Source organism: Diplotaxodon limnothrissa, linkage group LG16 (assembly GCF_057381915.1).
Source record: "Diplotaxodon limnothrissa isolate DT_005_m linkage group LG16, D_limnothrissa_male_GT1.1, whole genome shotgun sequence".
Classification (NCBI taxonomy): Eukaryota; Metazoa; Chordata; class Actinopteri; order Cichliformes; family Cichlidae; genus Diplotaxodon; species Diplotaxodon limnothrissa.
The window spans coordinates 18,317,244-18,330,447 of NC_140611.1; the positions used below are offsets into that span (position 1 = coordinate 18,317,244).

At 47.7% G+C, this 13,204-nt stretch overlaps 1 protein-coding gene across 1 annotated transcript in view; it reads right to left on the bottom strand.

Moving 5' to 3' along the window:
• Positions 1 to 13,204, bottom strand: part of mcf2lb (mcf.2 cell line derived transforming sequence-like b) — a 62,492-nt gene that overhangs the window by 46,646 nt on the left and 2,642 nt on the right. The gene's annotated exons all lie outside the window — the stretch shown is intronic.

Genomic DNA, 13,204 nt, shown 5'->3' on the forward strand with positions numbered 1-13,204 from the left:
CCATAAACTTTATAAGTTCAAAGCTAAAGCCACTAGACTGGAAAACTATGCAGCTTAAAGTGAGCAAGATAGTCAAACAAGGCACAGTCCATCAAATCAGCTCACAGAGTCAGTCGAATAAATGAAAACACGCTGCATAAACAGTTTACCTGTAATGCATGACAGCACTAAGCTATAGCCCAAATGTTGGCATAGACTTTGCTTTGCATTGTTTGTTATTTTATATAGGTATGTTATATTGATTATATTTCTACTCTTTCTGAGTTACCTGACCTCCGCTCCAGTCCTTCCTGGTTTGGCTGAAAGAGGAGGCTGAGGGTGGAGCTGGTTTAAATGCAGAAGCCAATAAAGTGGACTGGACCATCTATTGTGATCATGCAGGGGGAATGGGGTTCTTCTTGAATGATGGTTATCTGTTATCTCTTTAGTTCTCACCTTTGGTGTATATAATGGTTTATTCATTTGCTATATAACTGGAGCTGTTTCTCATTTGGGCAGGTCAGTTTGTTGAGTTATGTTTTTGTTAAGTGATTTTTGAGTAGCAGTCTGTTAAGTTAACCTCTTTTATGGGCCCACTTGGTTCTTAAAAACTTTATTTTTTGTTATTTTGAATTTTTGTAATCATCTTGTCCTTTTTGGGGGTATAATAAACCCATTTTTTGAAGATTATATTTGTGCCTGTGTGTTCCTGGCTGCTTGGATCATGACAGCCTGGAATAATGATTTACTCTGGTTTTCTGCTCCATTGTTAATATTCTGTAAAGTTTTACCAATAATAATGTATATGGACTCATTTCTCTTATATTATTATGTGCACATATCCTAGATTATATTTTTATATTTTATACCTTTAGATTAATTTATTATTGAGATTGTGCAATGTGATGGCGAGTAAATGCATTGAAATTTCATTCTGATGTAAACTAACTGGTGTATGTATTCTAATGCTCAGTTTGAATTTTAGCAGGTCATCTTGACCAAGTCTACATGTCTAAATGCTGCCAACTCTGCACATGTAGGCACATAGATTAAATATTTGCATCAATGAGCAGTTCTTATAAAGTGGCCGATTAGCATACTTCTGTATACAGTTTCACTGTCTACAAATGTTATTATAAAGGCTGCGACAACTGTGCAAAAATCACTTTGATCAACAAGAAGAGCGTAGAACTGGAAGACTATGAGTCACTTGCAAATGCAAGAAATCACACAAAACTACTACACCAAAATATTTGCTAATCTTTTCTCCTGAGAATTTTCCATGGTGTCAGAGTTAATAGTCTCAGTCTACAAAACATAACATCTAAAAAACAGAAATCCCTCTCTCAAATTCTCCTCATGGCTAATGACTTAAACAGAGCTGGGAGGACAGGAAATGAAAACCTTCCTCCGAAATCTCATAGCTTCAGGTACAGACAAAAATGCACATACTGTGTTTTCAGATCATGCACATTGTGCATAAAGTATATGCACAAATTGTATATGTAGAAGTAAAACCTACAGCAAGCACTGCATGAATATCTAACAAAATCACAAAGAGAAACATGAGAAACAAGAATATGAAGACTACAAAAGGTTTTAAAATATTTATATAGACAGTCAGCAGGAGAATCGCTGAAAACAGCTGCTTTCTATATGTCCCAGATAAAGAAAAACGCTGAAAAAAGACCCCTGACTCACATGGCTTAAGCGGGACCATTGGCATCCCACTATCCCACTGAGAAACACTCTTCTTGGTTTTCTTCACCATTTCTTTTCTTGCTGTGTGTTAGTAAAAGTGGCAACAATCTGGCTGAGACGACACCAAACTGTTAGCTCAGCAGCTTTAATCAGCATTCCTTTGCACCAGCTCTTCTGCTGCTCTGTGCTGCAGTTTCTGCATCTGCTGAAGAATTTTTCACTGCTTCTATGGAAAAATGTCAGTGCAGCTGCCGAGATGTGCATGTTGGATACTGAAGCAGCTGATTAAGCTGCGCAGTCATGCACTCACACACAAAATGTTATACACATCAAGACACAGAAACAGCCCAGCAGAGGGGGTGGGGGCAAGGGAAGCCCACAGGAAACACTGTATGTGAGTCTCTGGGCGCGATGCCCTACATACTCTAGCCAGAGCTTCAATGAAAAATATATTATGCGCAAATACACACACAGGCACAAAAAGTTGCGAGTATACGTGCACACATGCACACTCACTCTCACACAGAATACACTCTTTTTTCTCAGTCCTACCATCCCAGGCTCTCCAGGAGTTCTTGCGGCTGGCAGGGCTGAAAGGGAAAGCCGAGCCCAGTCCAGAGAATTCCAAGTTCTGCATAAGATGACTGAGGCGGTTCATGATCCGGAACGATGCCTCACCGCCCTCCCGAAGAAACTCATGGAGAGACATTAGAGCTGGCTGCTGGTCTCACCCCTCTAAAACAAACTTTGTCATCCAGAGAGAGAGACCCCTCGCTGCACTTTTTAAAGCTTTGACAGACTCCAAAGCATAATTCCCAAATGCTGACATGGGAAGGATCCTTCTTTTAATGTGCCAGGTTACTCAGGATTACAAAGAGATGCTCTCACACGTGTTCCTGTGCGTAGATGTTTGCAGTGGCTACATATAAGATAAGCCTACTGTCCTCTGCAGAGCCACATTGAGGACTCAAGGCAAGCGCACAGTGCAAAGCTTGCAGAATCACAAACAGCTGAGTCACTGTCTGCATAAACTCTGAAACAAACACTGCTCACACTAGAGGTGAGAACAAGCCCAGGTCCCTTCACACACATTCGCACACAGACCCCTAGTACACACACACATCGTCAGTGGAACTATTGACAACTGAGAGAAGCAATGCTTTCCAAGGAAGGACAAGAGGGGAGGAGGGTGGAAGGCAGCAGAAGCAGAGGGCAGCCGGCAGAGCATAAATCCCCTTCTGCTGTTTAGGCTAATTATACTCCTCTGCTCCTGAACTAATCTACCCTTTCTTTCCCTCTATCTCACAGGATTCCTCCATGCATTAAATTCACAGTGCAAAAAACTACTGCGCTAAAGCCAATCACCTGTAAGACTTAAAAAACAAAAAACCCAGCAAAAAAAACAAGAAAAAACCCCATAAACTTTATGGCAACAGTTAAAAAGTTTCTTGTTACTATGTTGCCTGAAACCGAGGAGGAGCAAACCCAGTGGAGAGGAGGTTGCTTATTGGCAGGCTTGGGTTTATTTGTGGGTTTTGTGTGAGTGTTTGGCTGGCAAGCAAAAAGGCAGCTTGCACTTTATAGGCTTAGAATAGAGATGAGAGGGGAGATGCACTCTCTCACATACCAATGAGGCACCTACAGCGGATGGGACACACAACTTCAGCTTGCTATTCAGTGACATTGTGATGGACCGAGTTGAAAAACAGGAGTCGTCCCAGGAATTATTAAAAAAATATGGTTTTCATTTATTTAACCCCCCAAAATTATATTTACAAAAGTAATAAATGTTGAGCTCATAAAAGAGGTCAAAGAAACAAAACTGAACTCAGGCAACGACTGCAAACAACAAACCAAATGACTGAGGGGGTAACAAACAAACACAATCATAAATCACAACACAATGCAGTACAATCTAGTTTGTTAATAAACTAAACACTAAAGAAGAAAATCAAAACCATTAAACCCTAAACTCAAATATTTAATTTAATACAAATACTTTGTTTTTAAATGAAAGAAAACACACATTCTCCCCTTCAGTAGGAAGTGGCGGTGTGGTCCAATTATCCCTTTTTGCATTTAGTGGTTTCAAACCCTGGCTACCATCTTTTGTCCAGGAACTCCCAGGGATGATGGCAGGTAAGAAATAAAAAGAAAAAGGTTAGTCAAAAATCAAAGTAATGAAGTGATATGAATACATAAGTAAACTAAATGTGCGCGCTCACAAATAGAACAGATGTATCCAAACCAATCAATAAAGTTATTGGAAACTAAAGTGTGTTACTATGTTCAAATGAAGAAATGAAAATACAAGAGTTACTGACTTCAGAGTGTGGACAAGGGTTTGGCCATCACAGACATTCAGCCCTAATCTCCACCTCATCCCTCCATCCCTGTCTTCTTATTAATCATGTCTTATCCCCCATTTATGACATATTCCACCTCCTATACTTAACTTTCTATTACCCTTTTGGTGTTTGGGCACATACTTACATACAGTGCTGTGAAAACTTATTTTCTCTCTCTTCCTGTTTTTTTATTTTTTATTTTTTTATTTCTCACAGTTAACATATTTTAGATTAAATACATTTTAATATCAGACAAAGATAACCCAAGTGTGCTTGAGCTTCAGGGAATGAACTGATGAACTGACAACTTAAATTTCCTCTCCTTCATACAGACCAAAGCAATAACCCAATGTGGTAAAACCTGCAAAGAGCACAAATAAGTAAAGAGTCTACAGTCATGAAAAAAACTCCAAAAGTTGTCAGGGCATTTAACTAAAAACCACAAATGCACACTTATTAATAATGGTGCTTTCTTCTGTGCTCCACACACTTTGACCGGGGATCACCAAAGCCATTAGGATTCATCGTCTGGGGACCTCAAATCGAGCATTGCATTTTCTCAAAGTCAAGCTCAGCTGCAGTCCAAGCTGATCAGCTGATGGCTTAGCTGATACCCTTCTACACAAATGACAAATCCTATATAGGGCCTACTTTTTAAGTCTGACTGCAGTTGCAGCATATCACCATCTTCACCTCAGGTCCACCTTTCATGATTTCTTCTCTATTTAATCAAAGTTATACTGATGCTCTATTCTTTGTCAAGGTCTTACTGCTTCTGTCCCTGCCTCTGGGGTTTCATGTACATTAGAGGAAGGTCACAGGACACAGCCACACTGCTAAATATAAACCACTGCAGATTGAAATCTTCTCTACACTACAGTCGTCCAGACTGAAACTTTTGTTCAAAATGGTCTCATTTAGTAAATGTTTCAGTGTATCCCAAAGTGGTGGATATATATATATATATACACTCAACAAAAATATAAATGCAACACCTTTGTTACTGCTCCCATTCCCCATGGGATGGACGTAGAGACCTAAAATTCATTCCAGATACACAATATAACCATCCCTCCCAAACAGTGGTCACAAATCAGTCCAAGTGTGTGGTAGTGGGCACATCTGCTATATTGAGATAATCCATCCCACCTCACAGGTGTGCCACATCAGGATGCTGATCTGACATCATGAGTAGTGCTCAGGTGTACCTCAGACTGCCCACAACAAAAGGCCACCCTGGAATGTGCAGTTTTGTCTCACAACAAAATGCCACAGATGCCACAAGCAATGAGGGAGCGTGCAATTGGCATGCTGACAGCAGGAATGTCAACCAGATCTGTCGCCCGTGCATTGAATGTTCATTTCTCAACCATAAGCCGTCTCCACAGGCGTTTCAGAGAATATGGCAGCACATCCAACCGGCCTCACAACCGCAGACCTCGTGTAACCACACCAGCCCAGCCTGGGTGGCTGGTCTCAGACGATCTTGGAGGTGAACCTGCTGGATGTGGAGGTCCTGGGCTGGTGTGGTTACACGAGGTCTGCGGTTGTGAGGCCGGTTGGATGTGCTGCTGGAACAATTGGTTTGCACAACAAAACAATTTCTGCACAAACTGTCAGAAACCGTCTCAGGGACGCTCAACTGCATGCCCGTCGTCCTCATCGGGGTCTTGACCTGACTCCAGCTCGTCGCCGTAACAGACTTGTGTGGGCAAATGCTCACATTCGATGGCGTCTGGCACGTTGGAGAGGTGTGCGCTTCACGGATGAATCATGGTTCACATTGTTCAGGGCAGATGGCAGCTGAGAATGTCCCAGTTCTTGCATGGCCAGCATACTCACCGGACATGTCACCCATTGAGCATGTTCGGGATGTGCTTGACCGGCGTATACGACAGCGTGTACCAGTTCCCACGAATATCCAACAACCTCGCACAGCCATTGAAGTGGAGTGGACCAACATTCCACAGGCCACAATTGACAATCTGATAGACTCCATGCGACGATGTGTTGCACTGCATGAGGCAAATGGTGGTCACACCAGATACTGACCGGTTCTGGGTCCCCAGACCCCCAATAGCGCAAAAAAACTGCACATTCCAGGGTGGCCTTTTGTTGTGGGCAGTCTGAGGTACACCTGTGCACTACTCATGATGTCAGATCAGCATCCTGATGTGGCACACCTGTGAGGTGGGATGGATTATCTCAATATGGCAGATGTGCCCACTACCACACATTTGGACTGATTTGTGACCACTGTTTGGGAGGGATGGTTATATTGTGTATCTGGAATGAATTTTAGGTCTCTACGTCCATCCCATGGGGAATGGGAGCAGTAACAAAGGTGTTGCGTTTATATTTTTGTTGAGTATATATATATATATATATATATATATATATATAGCAGCTGGATAGCGTAGTGGTTAAACTACACGCCTTTGGAACAGAGGATCGCAAGTTCGATTCCTGCCTGGGGCGTCTGTATCCAGTAAGGGTCCTAAGGCTAGACCCCCTATGCTAAGCAAGCCTACCGCAGACATGAGCGAGACAGATAAATATGAAGGCATGCCGGCTCGGACGTCGCCCGGATCAACAAGGTCCGCGTCAGGTGTTGAGGAACCAGGGCACCCTGACGAAAAGTGGGCTACTGGAACAAGAAGGCATCGGTGGGCAAGGGACGAAAACAGGGCGTTGTTGGAATGCTACTACGCAAGTAACCCCGGCGGAAGGGGCTACATGAATAGGATGAGGGACCTGTGGATTCTTCGATACCCCACATCCACAATGACGGCGAAACAACTAGTAGCTCAGTGTTCCAACATTCGAAAGAAGGGACTGCTCTCACAGCTAGAGATTGACGAGGTACAACACAAATGCTACGGCAAGGAGGAGTCAGGACGCCAGGTCAGGGGGGAGATATCATCACCCCCACCCGAGATTGGGTACATAGCCCCAAGTGCGATAGGAGAAGGATCGTTGAGTGCGAGAGGAACTGACCTGAAAAATAGGATCATGGCCAAGCTTGAAACCTGGATCCCCCGTAGCCGGTTACCAAGATTACGTGAAGTACCCTCAGAAGGTCTGCTAGATGATGTTAATGCAGCACTACGGGCAATACCTACAACCACGATTACCGACACTAACAAGCTGATCTACAATACGGCAGCAGTGATCAGTGAGATGCTTGGCTACAAGTTGAACAGCCACAAGGGGCAGTACCCTCCATGGAGAAGGAGGCTAGAGGGCAAGATCAAAGTAGCACGGAGGGAGGTTAGCCAACTAACGGAGTTGCAGAAAGGTGCGACAAATAAGGTGCCTAAGAAATACAGCAAGTTGTCCATACCTGAGGCCTTGGAAACTGCCAAGCAAAGACTCACAGCCTTGGCCAGCCGCTTGAGGAGGTACACCAGAGAGATAGAAGGCAGGAGAATAAACCAGCTGTTCTCCACAGAACCAGCAAAGGTGTACTCTCAGTGGCAAGGGAACAATAAGAGAACAGCACCACCAAGGCTGGAGACGGAGCAATACTGGAAGAGCATATGGGAGAAGGATGCAACCCATAACGGCAATGCTCAGTGGCTAGAGGATCTGAGGGCTGACCACAGCGACCTCCCTGAACAGGGTCCAGTAACCATCACAGTGGCAGATATCCAAGAAAGGGTCTCCAGTATGAAGAGTTGGACAGCACCAGGGCCCGACATGGTTCACGCCTACTGGCTGAAGAAGCTGACTGCACTCCACGAGCGTCTGGCAGCACAAATGAACCAGCTGCTAGTTAACGAAAGACACCCGGAATGGCTAACTGAAGGCCGGACGGTCCTGATCCCCAAGGACCCCAAGAAGGGACCGGTCCCCTCCAACTACCGACCAATAACCTGCCTCAGTACTACATGGAAGCTCCTGTCAGGCATCATATCGGCTAAGATGAACAGGCACATGGGTCAATACATGAGCGGGACACAGAAAGGAATTGGCAAGAATACCAGAGGTGCAAAACACCAGCTACTGGTAGACAGAACAATCAGCCGAGACTGCAAGACCAGACTGACCAACCTGTGCACTGCCTGGATTGATTACAAGAAGGCCTATGACTCAATGCCCCACAGCTGGATACTGGAATGCCTAGAATTGTACAAGATCAATGGGACCCTAAGAGCCTTCATCAGGAACTCAATGGGGATGTGGCGTACAACACTAGAGGCCAACTCCAAGCCCATAGCACAAGTTACCATCAAGTGCGGGATCTACCAAGGAGATGCTCTGTCCCCACTGCTGTTCTGCATAGGCCTGAACCCCCTCAGTGAGATCATTAACAAGACTGGCTACGGATACCGACTACGGAACGGAGCAGTTGTCAGCCACCTCCTGTACATGGATGACATCAAGCTGTATGCCAAGAGTGAACGAGACATCGATTCACTGATCCACACTACCAGGCTATACAGCAATGACATTGGAATGTCGTTCGGACTGGAGAAGTGTAGTCGGATGGTAACAAAGAGAGGGAAGGTAGTCAGAACTGAGGGGATTGAACTACCAGAAGGCAACATTGCAGACATAGAGGACAGTTACAAGTACCTGGGGATCCCGCAGGCAAATAGGAACCATGAAGAGGCCGCTAGAAAGGCTGCAACCACCAAGTACCTGCAGAGGGTCAGGCAAGTCCTGAGGAGTCAGCTGAATGGTAAGAACAAGATCCGGGCCATCAACACATACGCCCTGCCCGTGATCAGGTACCCTGCTGGGGTAATAAGCTGGCCAAAGGAGGAGATAGAAGCCACTGACATAAAGACAAGAAAGCTCCTGACCATGCATGGAGGGTTTCACCCCAAGTCCAGCACCCTGAGGCTGTACGCTAAGCGGAAGGAAGGGGGCCGGGGACTGGTGAGTGTCAGCACCACAGTCCAGGATGAGACAAGGAACATCCAAGAATACATTGGGAAGATGGCCCCAACTGACCGAGTGCTCAGTGAATACCTCAGGCAGCAGAAACCCAAGAAAGAGGAGGGAGACGAGGAACCATCATGGAAGGACAGGCCCCTGCACGGTATGTACCACCGGCAGATAGAGGAGGTGGCTGATATCCAGAAATCCTACCAGTGGCTGGACAAAGCTGGACTGAAAGACAGCACAGAGGCACTAATCATGGCAGCACAAGAACAAGCTCTGAGTACAAGATCCATAGAGGCTGGGGTCTATCACACCAGGCAAGACCCCAGGTGCAGGCTGTGTAAAGATGCCCCAGAGACTATCCAGCACATAACAGCAGGGTGCAAGCTGCTAGCAGGCAAGGCATACATGGAACGCCATAACCAAGTGGCCGGCATAGTGTACAGGAACATCTGTGCCGAGTATAACCTAGAAGTCCCGAGGTCAAAATGGGAGATGCCCCCAAGGGTGGTGGAGAATGACCGAGCTAAGATCCTGTGGGACTTCCAGATACAGACGGACAAAATGGTGGTGGCTAACCAACCGGACATAGTGGTGGTAGACAAACAGAAGAAGACGGCCGTAGTGATCGATGTAGCGGTTCCCAATGACAGCAATATCAGGAAGAAGGAACACGAGAAGCTGGAGAAATACCAAGGGCTCAGAGAAGAGCTCGAGAGGATGTGGAGGGTGAAGGTAACGGTGGTCCCCGTGGTAATCGGAGCACTAGGTGCGGTGACTCCCAAGCTAGGCGAGTGGCTCCAGCAGATCCCGGGAACAACATCGGAGATCTCTGTCCAGAAGAGCGCAGTCCTGGGAACAGCTAAGATACTGCGCAGGACCCTCAAGCTCCCAGGCCTCTGGTAGAGGACCCGAGCTTGAAGGATAAACCGCCCGCAGGGGCGTGCTGGGTGTTTTTTTTATATATAAATATATATATATATATATATATATATATTTATTTATTTTTGGCCTGTCCCGTTTGGCTCTTTTGCCCTCAGAATTGTTGTCTAAAGGCAAAGAAAGATGCCCAACGGATTTACTTTACCAAACTGACCATCCCAGCCTTGCCGTAATGGTCCATTTGATTCACCTTTTATTGTTTATTTTATTTTCACTTACTGAATACGGGACAGACTTGACTGGGGGAAAGAAGGGGAGAAAGAAAGAGGGAAAGAGAAACAGCTGAGAAGAGGGACGGGGGAGAAGGGCAAAAGACAAAAACCAACAGAACGGGCAGAGAAAAAAAAATGCACATATCAATCACCTGGATCACCTGCTGAGAAAGAAAAAAGAAAGCAAGCAGAAGAGAACAAGAGTAATAGAATAAACAACATCACAATGATATATGGGAATATGACAGTAAATACTAAATGTTAAACATTATTGTGCAGCACATAAGATCAACAGAACACAGTGTGCTTTGAGGTAGGAGCCAAAAAGGGTGTAGTTTGTGGGTGTGATCACCCGTGTGTACACCTGTGAGCATGGACGCGCTTGTTGTTGTTTTTTTTAAAAGGTTCCTTCATGTAATGATCTGCTAGAGGGTGTGGGGGGGCCACAGCCCCATCCTCCAGGGCATGAAGCAGGTGTGGAGGAGATCAAAACTCCAGACATCCAGAGACCCCCAGAACACAAGAGACCAAGGAAGACCAACAGAGGGGCAGCCGCGCCACTGTCCCAGAAAGAGCTGAGGAGAGTCCCAGATGAGGGCTCACTCAGCAGCCGCGGAGCAGAAGCCAGGGGGAGTTGCAGTGACGCGCCCGTGAGCTCCGCCGGCAGCCAGCTGCGCCTGAGTGACCGAGCCCCAGGCCGAGAGGCCGGGGGCACCCCACCTCCGAAGTGGCCCGAGCGAGCCCCAGGCTCCAGGCCCCGATAAGCGGCCGCCAAGGAGTGAGCCGGTGTGTACCTGGACGCCCACCCCCGGACACAAAGAACCACCAACGCACCGATGTCTGAGGGGGTCCGCCACTGGCAGGGGAAGTGGTGGTAGGGGGAGATAGGCCTCCAAACCTTGGAGGTCCTGAGATGTCCCCAGAGAGGTGGCGCCTGACACCCAACCTGACATATAGACACAGACATACAGGCACACACAGATACAAACATCCATTCCCACCCTCATGCTCTCATATGCACTTACTCCACACTCAACCAACGTGGAGACAGACATAAAGAGACGTTGTACACACGATCACACTCCCCAAGCGTACTCTACAAACCGGGTCTAGGTGCCCCCGCCTCTGGAGGGGGGAACTGCACCCAGACCCAGGTGGTGTTTCCCTTTTCCCTGCGGTGGGGGGAGGCAGACCGCCCCGACTCCGCAGCAGCAGGAAGGCTCCACACTCCAGACCGCAGTCGGACGGCCAACTCCTCCTCCTAGCCCCCCTGCTCCAGCAGGTCGCAGAGAATGGGGGTGAGAGAAGACTCCAAACCTCCCTCCAGCCGCTCATTGTAGTGTTGATGCATGTGTGTTCTAAGGTGCATTTAAAACCCAGGAGGGCTTGGAGCTACCTGCCAGAGAGCAGCAGGTAAGCGCATGGTCCCTCCTGCTAGCCCTCAATGTCTACGTGTATTTAAAATTGAGAGGTGGGCAACGATGCCAGGGGTGGGGTGTACACCCTGATGGTACTTTGGACTCCGTGCATCGTGCCCACCCCCAAGATCCTATATGTATGTGTAATGAGAGTGTGAGTAATGTGAATGTCTAAGTTGTGGGATAAAATTGAGGCAGAGGCAGCCAGAAGGGGACGGGGGGGGGGGGGGGGGGGGGGTAGCCTCCTCTGCACCCTGGTGACATACCCCTACTCCAAGGCCCTGCATGTGTGGGTGGTTGTGGTGGAGCGGGAAGAGGGAGGCAGCTGGAGATGGGGAGGAAAGGAAGGGAGGGGCAAGTGACCCCTCCCTGGGGCCAGCTCCCCCGCTGACCCCAGTAGGCACCCCCACACTCCGCGACCCGCCAGGGAAAGGGGGCCCAGGCCCATCCAGACCGGGGCCCAGTGCAGCAGCGCCGCCCGGCCCCACAGAGCCCGGGACAGTCCACCCAACCCCACCACAGAGAAAACTGCACCCACCCCACCATCCACTCATCTTCCAGACTACATAAGACAATAAACACCCAGGCTGAGATCTTCCTCCACCTCTCCTGTATCTCCCCCTCCTGCAGAGGGAGCTCCTGAGGAGAGGAAAGCTCCTGCAAGATGTGACAATCTCCCCCACCAGTTGAAGAGCCCCCCAGGTGGCTCGATGCACCGGCGGCACCCTGCTCCAGGGCTGGGCCCCCATGCACCCACCTGCCCACAACCCCGGCAACACACCAACCAGGACCCAAGCCCCCGAGGCCCGGTCCGGGTCCCAGCCCAGAGACGGAGCGCCCCCAGAACCTCACGCCCATCCCGGACCCACCCAGGGGCAGCCAGGCTACCAGGTCAGTAACCCATGTCCGTCAGCACAGACCCTCCCCTAGCCCCGCTGCACGCAGCCGCGAGGAAACAGTCACCTGAGAGCCAACAGAGCCCCTAACCGGACATGACCGCTACCCCGGGTTGAGCCCCCCAAGGAAGATGCCTCCGGGGAACCCCCCGACGCCCTAAGCCTGTCCCTACCCCCACACCAATCACAACAGTGAAGGCGGGACCAAACTATGACCCCCCACCCCCACTAGGTGATGGAGCTGATCAAAGGAGCCCAGAGCAATTGATCTGATGTGGTGGCAGAGGCTGTATCAAGACTAATGTAATAAAAGTGGTGGATATATATAGTGATACATTAGATTTTGTTTTACATGAAACAGTAATTGTAACTAGCAAAAGACAAATTTAGAATGCTTTTACTACCACTCTTGCTATCCCTAGGTACTATATCTCTCTGAGCATGGCTGGCTAGCTGGAAGCTGATAGTTGCCTGCTGGATCCATCTGGTTATACACCTGCTCTGCCTTTAAGGATGAACAGCATAGCCCACTTAGGGCAGAATGAACCATTGACCTTTAGCTTAAAAAGGAACCTGACACAATATAGTATTTGATTTATACACCTCCTTGTTGAGTTAATGTTCCATCAATGAAACAGTGAAAAATCTGCTCAGTTACAAATGACCATTATCAAAATGTAACCATACTCATGGGATAGATGGACTGCTTTCAAGCAAAGGTTCATGAGAGTCAGCTCCTTCCAAGCCATAAACTCCCCCACGCAATATATAATAAGCCTCTTCCACTTGGCTTGCATGCGTGTGCTGCACGATAAATA